The sequence below is a fragment of the Thalia democratica genome, chromosome 2, assembly GCF_965202585.1.
Source record: "Thalia democratica chromosome 2, ktThaDemo2.hap1.1, whole genome shotgun sequence".
NCBI classification, from domain to species: Eukaryota; Metazoa; Chordata; class Thaliacea; order Salpida; family Salpidae; genus Thalia; species Thalia democratica.
The window spans coordinates 75,493,663-75,510,909 of NC_139166.1; the positions used below are offsets into that span (position 1 = coordinate 75,493,663).

The 17,247-nt window shown below is 25.6% G+C and overlaps 1 long non-coding RNA gene across 1 annotated transcript; it reads right to left on the minus strand.

The window, feature by feature from the left end:
- Window positions 1–1,708: 1,708 nt before the first annotated feature.
- Window positions 1,709–10,819, minus strand: LOC145829901 (uncharacterized). Its single transcript, XR_014369591.1, has 3 exons — window positions 10,673–10,819; window positions 5,408–5,578; window positions 1,709–2,542 (listed from the first exon to the last, which is right to left on the minus strand). It is a non-coding gene; the product is annotated as an uncharacterized LOC145829901 (long non-coding RNA).
- Between the last annotated feature and the right edge of the window lie 6,428 nt (window positions 10,820–17,247).

A 17,247-nucleotide genomic window follows, 5' to 3' on the forward strand; every position in this document is an offset into this window, starting at 1 on the left:
AATGACCAGTTATTACAAGTGATTAAATTGTCTAAGCAAACTCAAAAAACAAGTTTTAAAATATCACAAATGAAGACTTTTAATTATAGAAAAATATTTAAATTATAAGAATTATACTTAGTACTTTCTCTTCCAAATGGACCCCCTACCTAATTTACAAATCATAGTTTATAGGATCATAGTTTTCAGGAATTACAACAAAACTCAGTAGTACATAAATGGCTAAAGCATTAGCTACAATTAGAATTACAACTTGGAATTTATTTAATTAATAAATATGATCAAATAAAATGACCTATGTAACCAACTTAAGCTAAGTTTAAAAAAATCAAATTATTAAGTTTTTCTTACAAGATAAGCTTTTACTTAAAAAACTAATTAACTTGAAGCTTTTCAAACTATACGATATTTTTTCTAAATCAATGCTGACCAAAAATTTTTTACACATTAATACAAAATTAATTAACCGGTTTTATTTTAAAATAACACTACCAATTTCTTTTAAGACTATTTTAAAACTGCATAACAAACTTCTATAGTTGGTATGTATACTTAAAAGAATTAAAAACGTCGACCGAAAAAAAAGCTTTTTGTAGCACATACGTCTTTTAACATGCAACAGAGGTAATGCAGACGTTTTTGTGACGTTAAAAGCTTTTGTTTATAAAATACGGTTTTAACCTTTGGCGTGGTAAAGCGACTTTTGGCCAAAATGGTTTTGGTTACTAAGTGTACCCGGTAGCATTTACAATGTACAAGCTACTGCCTTCGCTACAAAAGTTTGTACCTTAGTGTATCTTATAAACATAGATATTTTAAAACATTATTGAAAATAAAAACCATAACATAAAAAATTGTAATGCAGTTTTATAATAACTTTGATGATGTAAACTTATGTAAAATAGTTAAATTATATTTGTTATAAAATTTTATGATCAGCAAAAATTTTAGTGTTGTATAACAGTTTTTTCTAAATTAAATAATTATTTTTACAGTACAACTGAATGCTAAAAGGAAGTAGAATAAAAATACAACCAAGTAAACTATTTTTACTCAGTGTATTTAAAATTATGTTGCAATTTATCTAACTACAAAATAAATTAAATAGATGACTATTGTAAACTTATTTGAACAAAATTAAAATGACCAGTTATTACAAGTGATTAAATTGTCTAAGCAAACTCTTTAAACAAGTTTTAAAATATCACAAATGAAGACTTTTTAATTACAGAAAAATATTTAAACTATACCAATTATACTTAGTACTTTCTCTTCGAAGTGGGCCCACTACCTAATTTACAAATCATAGTCTATAGGATCATAGTTTTGAGGATTTACAGCAAAACTCAGTCGTTCATAAATGGCTAAAGCATTAGCTATAACTAGAATAATAATTTATTTAATCAAAAAATATGATCAAATAAAATGACCTATGTAACCAACTTAAGCTAAGTTTAAAAATTAAAATTATTAAGTTTTTCTTACAAGATAAGCTTTTACTTAAAAAACTATTTAACTTGAAGCTTTTCAAATTATACGATATTTTTTCTAAATCAATGCTGACCAAAAATTTTTTACACATTATTACAAATTAATTAACCGGTTTTATTTTACAATAACACTACCAATTTCTTTTAAGACTATTTTAAAACTGCATAACAAACTTCTATAGTTGGTATGTATACTTAAAAGAATTAAAAACGTCGACCGAAAAAAAAGCTTTTTGTAGCACATACGTCTTTTAACATGCAACAGAGGTAATGCAGACGTTTTTGTGACGTTAAAAGCTTTTGTTTATAAAATACGGTTTTAACCTTTGGCGTGGTAAAGCGACTTTTGGCCAAAATGGTTTTGGTTACTAAGTGTACCCGGTAGCATGTACAATGTACAAGCTACTGCCTTCGCTACAAAAGTTTGTACCTTAGTGTATCTTATAAACATAGATATTTTAAAACATTATTGAAAATAAAAACCATAACATAAAAAATTGTAATGCAGTTTTATAATAACTTTGATGATGTAAACTTATGTAAAAGAGTTAAATTATACTTGTTATAAAATTTTATGATCAGCAAAAATTTTAGTGTTGTATAACAGTTTTTTCTAAATTAAATAATTATTTTTACAGTACAACTAATGCTAAAAGGAAGTAGAATAAAAATACAACCTAGTAAACTATTTTTACTCAGTGTATTTAAAATTGTGTTGCAATTAATCTAACTATCAAATAAATTAAATAGATGACTATTGTAAACTTAGTTGAACAAAATTAAAATGACCAGTTATTACAAGTGATTAAATTGTCTAAGCAAACTCTAAAAACAAGTTTTAAAATATCACAAATGAAGACTTTTTAATTATAGAAAAATATTTAAATTATACGAATTATACTTAGTACTTTCTCTTCCAAGTGGACCCCCTACCCCTTGTTCTTCCCAATCCAGGAGCACCAGGTTTGCCGAAACCTTCCAGGAAATCCTCAAAAACATGTAGAAATTGAGCCCCAGCCACAAAATGTCACGGATCGTTTTGCAATATTTACCTGTTGTGGTACAAAATACTTGTTTGGAAATAATAAAACATGTTTAAGCTTCTATAATTACAATAAAGATTTAATTAAATAAACTTTTATCATATATATTTATATATTGTTTATTGAATGATAAAAAAAGCGCTCAAAAAGTTTGGTCTAAGGACCTGGTGTACAAAGGAAGCTTCCGGTTCTCGAAACCAAAAGTTTAACATTAACTTCATTTTTGTTATTGTTCTTACCATGAAGTATTTTAGTATTTCATAACAAGGCACAAAATTCTGAAAGTCTATTATAAATTGTTCTACCATATATACATTATTAACAAACTACTGCCTAAGTAATCAAAACTAAGACTACGAAAATACACTACTATGAAACTGGTAATTGACTCATTTTAATATTATACAAACAAACTCTGATAAAGAAGAAAATCTGCCCAATGTAAGCTATTATGGTTGAATTTACGAGAAGTTTTAAATAATTTTCATGTACAAACTCATTTATAAGATTTCCTTTGCCCTCGTGATACTTGTACATACTAAAAAATAGGGCAGTAAATATTGATAGTGTTGATTTTGCTGTAAAATTTTGAGATTTTGAGATTGTAACATATTTTTTACTAAAACTAAAATTCACAAGTTCATATTAATAAATACAATCTCAATTGTTAGAAAATGCATTTTTTTTAAGATAAATTACAACAGTTAAGGGCATAGGGAGCGTCCAAAACATTTTTCACAAATATTAATATTGGCTCTTATTATAAAGCTTAAAGTTTATTACTATACGATACATTTTATAGAACAAAATATTTAGATATATAATAAGTTTTGTAAAAAAAATCCGACACAACTGGAAACAAACATTTTAAGCTAATTTTCTCGGAATTTTAAAAAATTTATCTCCTCCTTTATTTTGACAGCAATTTAATTCAAAATTCGATATACTTTTTTATATTACAAACAACTTGTAGAAAGATTAGTTTTGAAAAAAAAATCAAAAAATATGACCAAAATTTAAAAAAATATCTTTTTTTTGTTATTTTTTGATATAAAATATTTGTTTTACAAAAACTTAAAAATCTGTTCACTACGAGTTATTTTAATTTACCAAGGATAATTTTGAAAATTTTTTAAAACAAACGCTCAAAAACTGAAGGAGGAGATATATTTTTAGTGAGATAGTCTATTTTTGCCCTCTTAGTTTCCGCCTCCTAAAAAGAACCTATTGAACGCTTTAACTTTGATCGCTTATATCTTAAAAGTTTTGAATTTTAAAAAGTGTTAAAAAGTAACAAGTAGCTTATCTAGTTATGATAAAAAAAGACAAAATAAAAATAAAAGCTTTACCCCCCTATGCCTTGAAATTATTAAAGATAATTTAAGGGCATATGGGGGTCTGACTTTTTTTTTCACTAAATATAACGTATGATCTTATATGAAAGCTTGAAGTACAATCTACAAGCCAGTTTTTATAGAATTAAAAAAATATTATTTAACTTTTGAACTATTGCAGTTTTTAAAAAAAATTTCCGCTACAAACGTATTGACCGCAAATTTTTTAAGGTCAATTTTCTTGGAAATTTAAAAATCACTAAAAATATATCTTCTCCTTCATTTTTGAGCTAGATCACTTAACTTTCAGGAAACGTTTCTTTTATAGTTTATAAGACTTTGAATGTTAAAATTTTGAAAATATTGAAAAATCAAAATTTTAGATAAATAAAACAAAAAAATAGGTAGTTTTTAATAAAAATTTTATTTTGCAAAATTAAACAAATTCCTGCATTCAATCCTTTTAAAAATTTAATAATAAACTTTCTGTGAAAATTTAAAGAAGATTGGTTGAAAAATGAAGGAGATAGATTTTTAGTGAAATAGTCTTTTTTTGCATTTTTAGTTTGAGCCTTTCATAAGGAACCTATTGAGGTCACCAACATTGATCGCTCATATCTCGAAATTTTTTTTGAACTTTTTCAAGCGGTTAAAAATGTCTGATAGCTCAGATAAAACTCTATAAAATAAGACCAACTTGTAAAAATCAAGGTGGACCCCCCCTCCCCTATGCCCTTAAATTTCTTGTGGTTACAACTTATTTGCAATGTTTACTAAGTACTTTTAATAATAAATACATTCAATTAGATAGAAAAAAAAGATAATTCTATATTTTGTAAAAATAGATGCAAGATTGTACTTTTTTTTTCAATCACTATATTCTATCAACTTTTGAGTCAGAAAACTATAGCTAATAATTTTGGAATCAAGCAATATTTAGTAATATAGCTAAAAAACAGCAAAATGTTAAAAAAGAACAGTTAAGAAGAAGTGTTTTTCCATAAAAGTCTCATGTATGCTTAAATTTTGTTAAAATATAACAAGAAAACTTCAAATAACGTATCCAACTTAAAAATTATACTTGTATTTATTTTTATTTTATCATTTAATATGAAGCTAAGTCACAGACAAGTAAATAACATACTTATATTTTTAAGCTTAAAATACTCACAAAACAAAGAAGAAATTTAAATTAGAGCTTGCAGTAAAAATATACTTGTTCAAAAAGTATAATTAAAAACTGTAAATAATTTAAAACTAGTAAACTTATTAATGAAAACCTTACATATGTAGAGAAATATAGCCAATTGTATTTTATAATCTATTGATATCTTTATAGATAATTAATTATTTAAAATAAACTAAAACGTAATAAACAAAAGGCTTCTTCAACATTTAAAAACATGATTTAAAACGAAACCTCAAATTTTTTGCACCTTTTGTTTTAGTGGCAAATAGTTTCAGCTTAAATTTTAGTCAATTTTAAAAGTCAAGCTGAAACTAACATCCTATTTAACTAAAACACATAAAATAAACAAACCAGAAACTTTGTACTTGAGTATTTTTCCGCTGGTGGTCACGGGAGGTCCATCGTGGGTGGAGGCGGGAAGGGCGTACACAAAAGCAACTAACAAAAAGTAACCAATCAGGAACTTCCAAACTTGCAAGTCTGTTACCGATGACACCACTTCCTCACAAAAGTCTTCCAATTCTAAAATAATATTTTGCCATAAATGGTTACATTGGTGTTTTCATAGGTATTTTAATAGAAATATTAGCTTTAAAAGTCTTTTGTCATTATTAAGAGCATACGGGGGGGTTAAAACACATATTTTGAAATTTAGCTTTGTTTTTTATATAACTAATCATTACTTGTTACTTATTACCACTTATTTAAGTTGTAATTAACTTTTGAGATATTAGCAATCAAAGTTAGGGCATTCAATAGGTTTTTTATGGGAGGCTCAAACTAAAAGGTCAAAATAGACTGTTTGACTAAAATCTATCTCCTCCTTCAGTTTTTGAGCAATTGTTTTAAAAATTTCTCAGCAATAGTTTTAATGAACTTTGAACATGTAGGAAACATATTTTTTTATTTGTGTGAACAAAAATTGTTTAAAAAAAAGTAAAAATATTTATTTTTTGTTTGTTGGTCATAACTTTTTTAATGAGTTTTTTCAAAAATCTGCTTACATTACACTTCCTGAAATTTTAATTAAATTGCTTTTAAAATGAAGGAGAAGATAGATTTTTAACAAATTTTTCAAAATTCCCAGAAAATCTGCCGTGGAAATTCTTGAATCCTTGTATTTTCGACAAAACTGGTTATTTTAAAAAGTTAGTTCAAATTGTTTTATTCTATAACAAGTATCTTATAGTACTTATTATATAGTATATACTATAAGCTTTGAAATATAAGCCAATGTTAATTTTTGTAAAACAAAAAACGTTGGATCTCCATATGCCCTTAAACCAGTGGTTTCCAACCTTTTTATTGCCCCACACCCCTAAAATGTTTTTATTTGCTCTCGCACCCCTTGCAGTACATGTAATGATTTGTTTAAGAACAATTTTATAGAAAACGATAAAGATTTACTTATTAATGTTTTTATAGTGGTCTATATTAACAACAATTATTTAATTTAATTATGGAAATTAAAAAATACAACAAACTGCATAAGTTTCTTTCTAAGGTAAAAAACAGCAGAACTCAGGCTCTTTCTGCATTGATAAATGTTTTCTGAAGGTCAAGCAAGTGAGTTTAAGCTCATCACTCGTTAAACTACCTGCTCTATCTTTAAATAAGTTAAAAAAACAAATAATTTTTTATCAAACAAAATAATTATGAATCTATTTTTAAAGAAAAAAACAAAAAATTATTTTTAACTAACAAAATAAAAACAAAAAACTAATTATATTTCTTCAATAAAACTCCTTTTGACACGTCGTTTGGCAAATACTCTCAACATATTTAACAAAAAATTATTTTTTAATTATTCTAGATCTTCTTAAAAAGATTTAGAATTCAACAAAAGATCCACTTTAAATTTAATGACCATTTTTTCCTATTTATTATTAAATTATAAATAAATGTTATTCTTTATTACTAAATTAATATTGAATTTGAAAGCTTAGGTTAAAATTATTCAATTATACTAAGGCGTAATTATCAATTTTTTTTCTAATGATTTGCTTAAAAAATCAGTAGTTATGGTGAACAAAGTTTTGGCTTACAGTCACCCAAGTTAAAGAAAAATCTCCTTATCTATCAAACAAAATTTAAAATCCATCTTGCATCCCCCTGAATGCTGCCTCGCACCACCAAGGGGTGCAAGCACCCCTGGTTGAAAAACCCTGCCTTAAACTGAACAATATTTCTTAGACATGTGTATATGTCAAAGGCCATAGGATGGGTCCACCATGTTTAAGTCAATTTTAATTAGTTGAGCTTCATCAAAACATTTAGACCGTTTTCACTGCTTAGGTAAACTTTGAGCAAATTTTGAGATATTGTGATCTACGCTTGTGAGTCTAATAGGTTTTATATGGAAGGCAAAGCAATGTTAGTTTAATAAAAAATTATTTTCTTTTTTTAAACTATCTACTTTGAGTGTTTACATTGAGTTTATTAGTATTTTTTTTTCTTAATTTTAGAACAATACTATAAATTCTTTTACTTCTTTTATTCAAATTTCAATATTTGAAAAATCTTAAACTACTTTGTAAATGTTTGAAAACTTTATATCTCTAGCTTAAAAAGAAAGATATCCATTATGGAATTCTTAACTTTTTGTGGTAATAAGCAATAAAAAACAATATAAGTTTGTAAAAAAAACTTTTTATAATACTTACTAAAAAATCAATTAAAATGTTTATACTCTATGACTTGAGAAAGTGATTTGTATGTAGTACATACTAAAAAATTTCATTAAAAAGCTAATACAAAAAAAAACTTAAACCCCAATTATGTTTTGAATCATGCTACAACTTTTATCTGATGTCTTGAAATTAAAAGACTTAGAACAAGATAAGACTGAAGAAACAGAAAAAATAAATCATAAAGTTTATAACACTTTATGTAACTACTTTAAGTTTTAAATTATTATTCTTTAATCTACTTATTTTTCTTATTTAATAAAAAAATATAAAAAAATAAAAAAATATATAAAAATACCAAAGTTTACAGCTGCAGATGCTTTTATAACGGTTAAGGACCACAAAAAACACTTTCCCTTTAACACTGAGTGTAGAGTTTTAAACCCAGGAAAAAATGAGTTGGGCCGCATTAGTAAGATCATCCTAGAAAAAGCAGTCAGAAGTATAAGAACAAAAACACCTCTAATACAATGGAAAAACTCGCACGATGTAATCACATGGTTTGAAAATATTGAACAGAAAAATAAAAAATGCTTCATAGCATTTGACATCGTAAACTTCTACCCTAGTATTAAACATCACCACTTAATGAAAGCCATAAAATTTGCAAAACAGTATACAGATATAGAAGATAAGGACATTGAATTAATTGTACACACGTGCAAAACAATTTTAACTTATGACAATAAAACTTGGATCAAAAATGATGAAAATGCGTTATTTGATGTACCGATGGGCTCTTTTTTCAGCGCTGAGCTCTGCGACTTTGTGGGACTGTACGTCCTAAACTGCCTTAAATCTATTTATAACGCCAACGAAATCGGCTTATACAGAGACAACGGCCTCGCAGTTATAGAACGGAAAAACAACCAGTCACTAGAAAATATTAAAAAGAAAACAATTAAATTATTTAATGATATTGGCTTCAAAATAACTATCGACGTTGGCACAACCGTATGTAACTTCTTAGATATAACTTTAAACCTGACCAACAATATTTATAAACCATACCGCAAAGAAAATTCAGAAGTAAGATATATAAATAACAAATCAAATCACCCTAAAGTTATAAAAAGAAACCTCCCAGCGATGATTGAGAGTAGAATTAATAAACTTTCCAAAAATGAACAAATATTTAACAACCACGTAGCAACATACCAAAATGCTTTAAACAATGCCAACTTTAAACATAAGCTAAAATATACAGAAAATGTAAAGACCCAAACTGAAAAGAAAACAAACCGATCAAGGAAAATCATTTACTTTAACCCCCCGTTCTGCCAATCCGTAAAAACTAACATCGGCAAAGCATTTTTCGAGATAACTAATAAACACTGCAAGCAAAACGAAACATTAAATAAAATATTAAACAGAAATAACTGTAAACTATCTTACAGCTGTATGAGCAATATTAAGGTAATAATACAAAAACATAACAAGAAAACTCTAAATAAAACCAACAAAACCGAAGAACAAAACGTCACCACCAATAACCCATCCTGCAACTGCCGATCGAAAAACTCATGCCCCTTGGATAACAATTGTTTAATAAAAAATGTAATTTACAAAGCTACAATAACATCTCCGAAGGAAATAAAATATTATATCGGGTCGACCGGAAACACTTTTAAAAACAGATGGTACAACCACAACAACAGTTTCAAAAATTATAAAGACAACGGCACCAAACTAGCAAAATACATTTGGCATTTGAAACATAAAAAAATCACCTACGACATAAAATGGAGCATCCTCCACCACATTGGGGAAATTAAAAGCATACATAGCATCTGCAAAACCTGTATTTTAGAAAAAATAGAGATAGCCAATGCTAAGAAAAAAGTCAACTTAAATAAGAGGTACGAACTATTTGCAAACTGTCCACATTTCCAAAAGCTCTGCTTTAAAACTTAAACTAGCACCCGCTGATTAGTAAGTTAATTTATTTGTAATTGTAAAGAGTTTTTATCGCCCATGTAAAAATTGTTTCCCTTTTTATTTACACCAAAGCACGATACCAAATTAAAACTTTTGATTACACAATCTTTATTCAATAAGGCAATTTAACAAAAATTTTCTAACTTTGTAACTAAAGTATATTAATTCAAATTGTGTGCCAATATATTTACGTCATAAACCTAACTTTGAAATTTTTATCTTTAAGTTTAAACAGTCAATTTATAGCATTATCAATTGCAAATGTTGTGTTTAGTATCCTATTTGTTTTTTCTGGCAACTAACTTCAATGTGAGTCATGTTTTACTATTTTAACGTATATAGCACTATATTTTTTTGTCTATCATACCAACAAAGTTCTTAAATGCGTAACATAAACTAAAAAAATTTTTAACTTAAGTTTAGTATATCTAAGATTTATTTTTGTTCTTAAACCATTAGTTTTTAGTTTTTATTTTTGCTTCACTTCCATTTATTTTGTTCAAAAAATTTTTTCAGACCTATTTACAACAACTGAGGATCTCCTATATGCAAGTATAGGAGTGAAACATTGTTTTGATTGTAATAAACTGTTGAAATAAATATTGGATTCTTTAATCTACTTTAATTAAATTTCTTATTACTTCCAAAGTTTTAACTGTACCTAAAAATTGCAAACAGTTTTTTATATGTATTGAACCAATTATTAAATAAACAAACAAGCTACAATAACATATACAAGTATGCTTTTATGAAAGCACCAAATGTTATTTAACAAAAAGTTGTTATAATTTAACAAGAAAAAAATAGTTATACAATGAAACATCTGTCATGAAAAACCACAGACATACACTAGCTTCAATAGCCTAGTTTAAAAATAAACAATAAATCATATATAAAACCTTTTTATAATAACACTCACAGACATACATTACAACCACACATGATTTTTTCCAACTCTTTTGCAAATAACAAACTCATTCACACAACTAACTTTGTTATACTGACTTTTCAAGTCAACAGTGACGTATATGAGAGTTATAAATATGACAGGAAGTGCTGTCATTGTCAGGAAACATCCAATTGGCCCTCCAAATTCCTGCCTGAACTCTTTTTTCTTGTCTACCATTTCATTTATTATGATAAAGCTGAAAATTATCATAAAAAAAGTTTAATTTCTACTTAATTAAATTTTGTATGACTTTTTTATCTCTACCATTTCTAAAAACAAAAACTATTATGTTTAACTAAGACAAAGTTTTAATTTTAGTTAATTCAAAAATTTAATAATTTTATTGTTGGGCTATGGAAGATTGACATTAATTTTTACAAAATTAACACTGGCCTCTATATGAAAGCTAAAATTATTTAATTTAAGGCACTTTTTACAGAAGTTAACAAAAAGCTTTTGATATACAGTAACCTCTCAGATCTTTACGCACTCGTGACGTTACGCACTCTCGTTTAGTTACGCATTTAAGAATTCTATAAAATTCAGAAAATAAAAATTTTCATTTTTTTTAATATTGCACAAATTAGCTTTAATGTATATTTTGAATTAAAATATGTTTTTGAATGCTAACACACCTCTCTTTTGACTTTGTAAATTTATGTTCCTTGACTAATTGATAAACATTTAGTTATACCTCAGTATATCAGAAATTTTGTTAACAATAAGAGATTAAATCAAAATTCTGAAATAAACATGACTGTGTTTAATAATAAAAGTTTAATGAAATGCTGAGAGTTTAAAACACAAAGAAATAATACAGCAGTCTTGCCCTATATATTATTAAACACCATTTTATAATTGTTAAGAAATGCTTATTTATAAATTGAATTTGCTAAGTAGAAAAGAATATAAATGTCACATATAAATAAAGATAAAGATAATTTCTACTTATTATTAAAATAGTAAAATTATTTCTACTCGTATTATTATTTTATAGAAATTCAAAACCTTTTTTTTAGTATATGTATAGTTTTATCTGTTGTTTTCATATTTATAAATTAAGTAAACAAATAGTTAAAAGACGGAAAGTACCCAGTCTGCTTTTAACTAGAAGCAATATTGAAAAACAGCCATTACAGTGAGTATATTTGGTACCTCTCGTTTCTTTACGATCTCTCATATCTTTACGCACTTTTTCTGTGGACACAATGTGCGTAAATAAGCGAGAGGTTACTGTATAGTCATTTGAAAAATATCTCCCACACAAATATGGAGGACAAACTTTTCATTAATAACTTTTTACAATTTTTTTAAAAATTAACTAAAAATCTATCTTATTGGTTATTTTTTAATAATTTAATCCCAAACTTTCTGGAAATTTTTGGTGTAATCAGGGTTCGTGAGCCAAATTTTTTTCATTTAGCCTGACATTTTTCAAAATAAAGAAAATCCCCTTTAGAAGTCATTTTAGGTATTGGGGGTCTTGATTAGTACTATTATAATCTCCAACTTCAACCAGCTTTATCTCAAAAACATTTGAGCTTTAAAAATCTGCAAAAAGCAACTCATAGCTTAGTTACAACTCAATAAAATGAGAGTAAATTGTGAAAAAGGTGAGTTAAATTTTCATTTTTTAATTCTTTTAAATTTTGTTTCAACAGAATTTTCTAAACATATCAAAGAACACTTCATGAAATTTTGAGGTAGTTATCTCAAAAAACGTATGAGAAGATAGATTTTTAGTGAAATAGTCTGTTTTTGCTGTTTTAGTTTGCGCCTCCCATAAGGAACCTATTGTTTCCTCCAACTTTGACCGGGTATATCTCAAAAATTATTTTGAATTTTTTAAATTTATAAAAAGCATCTTGTAGCTTTATAAATATTTTATAAAATAAGATCAAATTTCGAAAAAAAAGTGTTTTACCCCCTTCCCCGATCCCCTATAGCCTTAATATAACAAATTCAGTGATAAGTTTTAATAACAGTGTTATTATTACTAGTGTAAATTTTTTTAATAAATATTACTAAACACAACTATTCAATTTAACTAAGCACTAAGTAAAAACATTATAACCAGAAGAAATATCCTAAAACAACGTGCTTGTCGTGTTTTATTAAAACTTAAAATGAAATGCTTACACACAAGTATTAAAATAAGTAAAAATATTTAATACAGTATTTTGACTAGTACTTAAAATTCATACATAATTATAAATTCTAAACTCTAAATAAATACAGTATTTGTTGATGTCATATCAGATTAAAAAAGCTTACACTTAAATTAAAAAAAAACCTTTAATATTCTGTTCTTGTAAAGAAAAGTGAATTGTACCTAAAATGTGTACTCCCACAAAACTTAGTACTTATATCTTAAAGTTTTAGTGTTGTGAATATCTCTAATAACTTTAAACAGACAGTAAAATGTATGAATTAACTGCTAAGAGTTTCAATCTAAAAAGTATTTGGTATAAAGCTCTGAAAAACTTAGCTGATGTAAACGAATTCAAACAAACAGCTAAGTTGTTGAACTCAACTGTAATAGTGAAACTGTATTTTTTTATTAATTTTCATAATTATGACGTATAACCTACTCAAAACAAAATAATGAAGAATCTTAAAAAATCTTAGAAATTCAACAAAAGGTTCTAAGCATTTATTTTTACAAATACCGACTGATTTTGTCTTTAATAACTTTAGAAATAAATTCACATCTCTATTTGATCTCAAAAGATTTATCAAATTTTTAATCAAAAGTTTTCAAGCATTTGAATTGATAAAAACTGAGATTCTCAAATTTTTAAATAAAAAAACTGATTTAGCCTGATGTTTTTCAACTTTTTTCAAAAAAATGATTTAGCCTGAATTAGTCTGACATGCACAAACCCTGTGTAGTTTATGATAGAAAAAATTCTATTGTAATGATTTAAATAACTTTTATATCCAAAACAAAAAATAATCTTTTTTTTTATAAAAAATACACTCAAAATTATAATACTCTAGTAAAGTATTGCTTATATAATTTTGAGGAACAATTGCTTTAAATCTGTAGAATAAAAAAGATGTTATTATCTAAAAGGAATTGTTTGCCTTTTTACCATAGTCAATCCAACAGGAACCTATTGAAATATTTAATTTTAAACCCTCATATCTCAAAAACTAACATCAATTTAACAAAACTATAAAAAGCAACTGCGTGCTATATTAAAATATCTAAAATAATATTATTATGTGAAAAAAGTGCCTTGTCCCCTCAGTTTTAAACTTTACAAGAAGTTACTGATACTTTTCATTACCATTTTTATATTAATGCATAATATTCCATTCTGTATTTCATTGTAAAGTTGTAAGACTTTAGAGTTTTCAATGTAAAAAATATGTATATACAATTTCTTTTTGAAAAAAGCTAGAAAATAGTATTTAAATTTTAATAAACAAAAAGTATTGAATGAAGTGAAGCATTTCATTAAACAAAAACTAATTTTTCATTTTTATAGCACTACTCAGCAGCTAGAATTTTAAGGTGTTTAAATGAGAATTAAGAATAATTATTGATGAATGCTTTATATATTAATTTTACACATGGTGGCCATTGGTTTTTAAGAAATTTCTTGCAAGCTTTTAAATATACAAGTTTTCTTGTATTGTTTGAGTAAAAAAAATATATAAGGTAAAAACAAATTAGTCAAACAGAACTGTAATACTAATTTAATTTTGTTTATAAAAAATAAAATTCTATTACACATACATTTTTCATCGTATGAAAAATTTACTTTTTATTTATGTAAATGTTGTTACTATTAATTCAAAAACTGTTTTAAATTTTAGGTTTTTATTTAAAATTTATGTTTTCTTTTCAATAACTATCACATTCCAGTAATTTTTGTTGTAATTTAAAAATTTAGCGCATTTTATATTTTTCCAAAGTTTTAAGTTAAATGGCCACCCTGTATAATATAATATATACCAATTTTTAAAGAAAAAACTACTTTTTGAATTATAGTCAGTTTCAAATTATAACAAATAAAAAAAAATTATTGATAGACTATATTCTAAGAATTCATAAATTCTACTAAAAATCTATATTCTCCTACATTCATTCACCTATATAAATAAAAGTTTTAACTTTTTTTTTTAATAGCAGTAAAAACACTTTGACAAACCAACTTTTTTTTAAATAAAAAATACATAAAAACAAAAAGCAATTTTAATCTTTATAGCTAAATACTCCTTCCAGAAAAACTATGAAGCATTTTAAATATTAGACGGTGAAAGTTTATAAACAATTACTCATGAAATACAGGAGAAAAAAAATTATAGTTGTTTTTTTGGTTTTGTAAGTTTGTGCTTTTTCAATGTTAACATAATAATTTTTTTATCTTTGGTAGCTTACATTTCAAAAATAGCTTTGAGTTTTAAAATATGCTATTTGCTTAGGTTACTAATGTAAAACATATAACTACATTTTAAGAAAAACAACTTTTACTTGGTTTATAAAATTTGTAAGCTTTCTTTAAAACTTAAAAATTCAATTTATATTAGATTGAAACTCATTTTTAATTCAACTTTTATGTTTAAAGATATGATAAGTATGCAAAAGAAATTATATAAAATAAAAAAAATATTGGTATAAATGGTGACAAATTAGAAAAAGGGTACATTTAAAATTTGTAGCTTTAAGATAAAACTAAGTCTAAATTTATTAAAATTCAACTTTTGTCCACTGCTTTATAGTATAATTAGATATAATTACAAAAACAAAACCACTTTTTTAAGTGCAAATACTAATAACTAAATAGGGCTAAATAAAGTAATTAGCTTTTTTACAATAGAAAATCATCAGTATAACTCTTCCCTCTACAATGATTTTTTTTTTTTGAAGGTCCACTAAGTAATTTTTATTACATGTAATTTTACCTTCTTCTTTAACAATATACATTAAACTAACAAGAATAAAAACTATCTAACTTAATTGTTGAAAAAATATCTTAAAAATATAATTTGGAAAATACTCAAAAGGTTAAAATCTAAAAAAAAACACAAAGTGTGGGAAAACACAAAGCTAAAATCTATTTTCTAACCTTGTAACAAAATGATAGGAAAAATTTAATACTTAGAAATTTACAAAGTAACTAAATACTAAAAGAAAAAAAAAAAAAAATTTAATTTGGTAATACAATTTAACATGATAGTTGAGAAAATAGGAAATAAAATCTAATTACATGTTTACTTTTACAGATAAATTGTAATATAAACATCAACGATCTCTAAGTATTATACAGTAAAAAATAAATAGAAATAATTAATTAATAATTTTAACACTAATGATATTAACAACAACAAATTTCCTTCTATTTTAAAATATATTTTTAGTATTGTCTAAATTTTAGTTTCAATTAAGTAACAACTAAATTTGAAATTGTTTTTTTTTTGTTTAGAACTAACTGATTTTTTAATGCAAACAATTTCTCAAGTTATTTAATTAGTCAATCATTTTAAAAAATTGAAAAGTTTTTGAAAAAAAAAAATATTAATGAATAACAATATTGAAAATAAAATAACTTTTGTATGCTGCAAATCATTAGCATTTCATTGGAATAAGCAAGACTTGTTTGCATTCAAATGCATATTAGGTTGCTTAGCATAAAAGTTCAAGATTAACTGTTCATGTGAAAGAGTAGGGGAGGGCAACGTTTTTCACTCAACGGGCCGGATCCGAAAAAATAAGTCATTTGCGATCTGGAGCATCTTAAATTACTTATTTACCGGATCCAGTATCCGTATCTAGCCAAATAATGACTTTTTAGATCCGAATCCGACTAAATACTAATTTAAAATTGAGATTCAGACCCGGGCGGATTCTAGTTTTAATAAAAGTTTGGATCCGGCCGGAATCTAATTTTATAAATACAGTTAATTACTTTTTTGAATCCTATAAATTAATAAAACTTTTTCAAGTCTGACAGCTTAAGATGTAGATTGAGACATGTCACATGTTAAAATAATAACTATACAAACAGTTGACATTGTAGTTGACAAAGGTACGTAAACAAAATTTCGTATTCAAAAAAACACTTTGCTTGAGGTAAAATATATTCCAACTAAGTTAGAACAACACAAGATATTAGGACAAAATGGTGTATTTATTGGTACACCAAATTATAAAGTCTTTTTTTAGCATGTTCTTAAAGTTCAATTCTTACAGTTTTGTTTTGTAAAAAAATGATACAATTTTTTATAAAAAATTTATAATACTGACCCTTTGCGGGCCTGTCACTTCGCTCGCGGACCGGTCATTTTTATTTGCGGACCAGATCTTATTAAAATTAAAAAAATAGTCGGGGGCCGGTCAATTTCACTCTGCGGGCCGGTTTCGGCCCACGAGCCGTACGTTGCCCATCCCCAACCTAGAGAAATGAAATAATTGTATATTAACAAATTAAGTTATATTTTATCAAATTAAATGAAAATTCTGTCTCAAGTGGTCATGCGAGACATGAAAAATATATAAATAATTAAAATAATAATATTATAAAATCTATATATGTGTATATATCAACGACGTAAGTTAAAATTTAGCAGAAAAAAAAAGTTAAATGTTTTTTTTGTAATGATAAAAA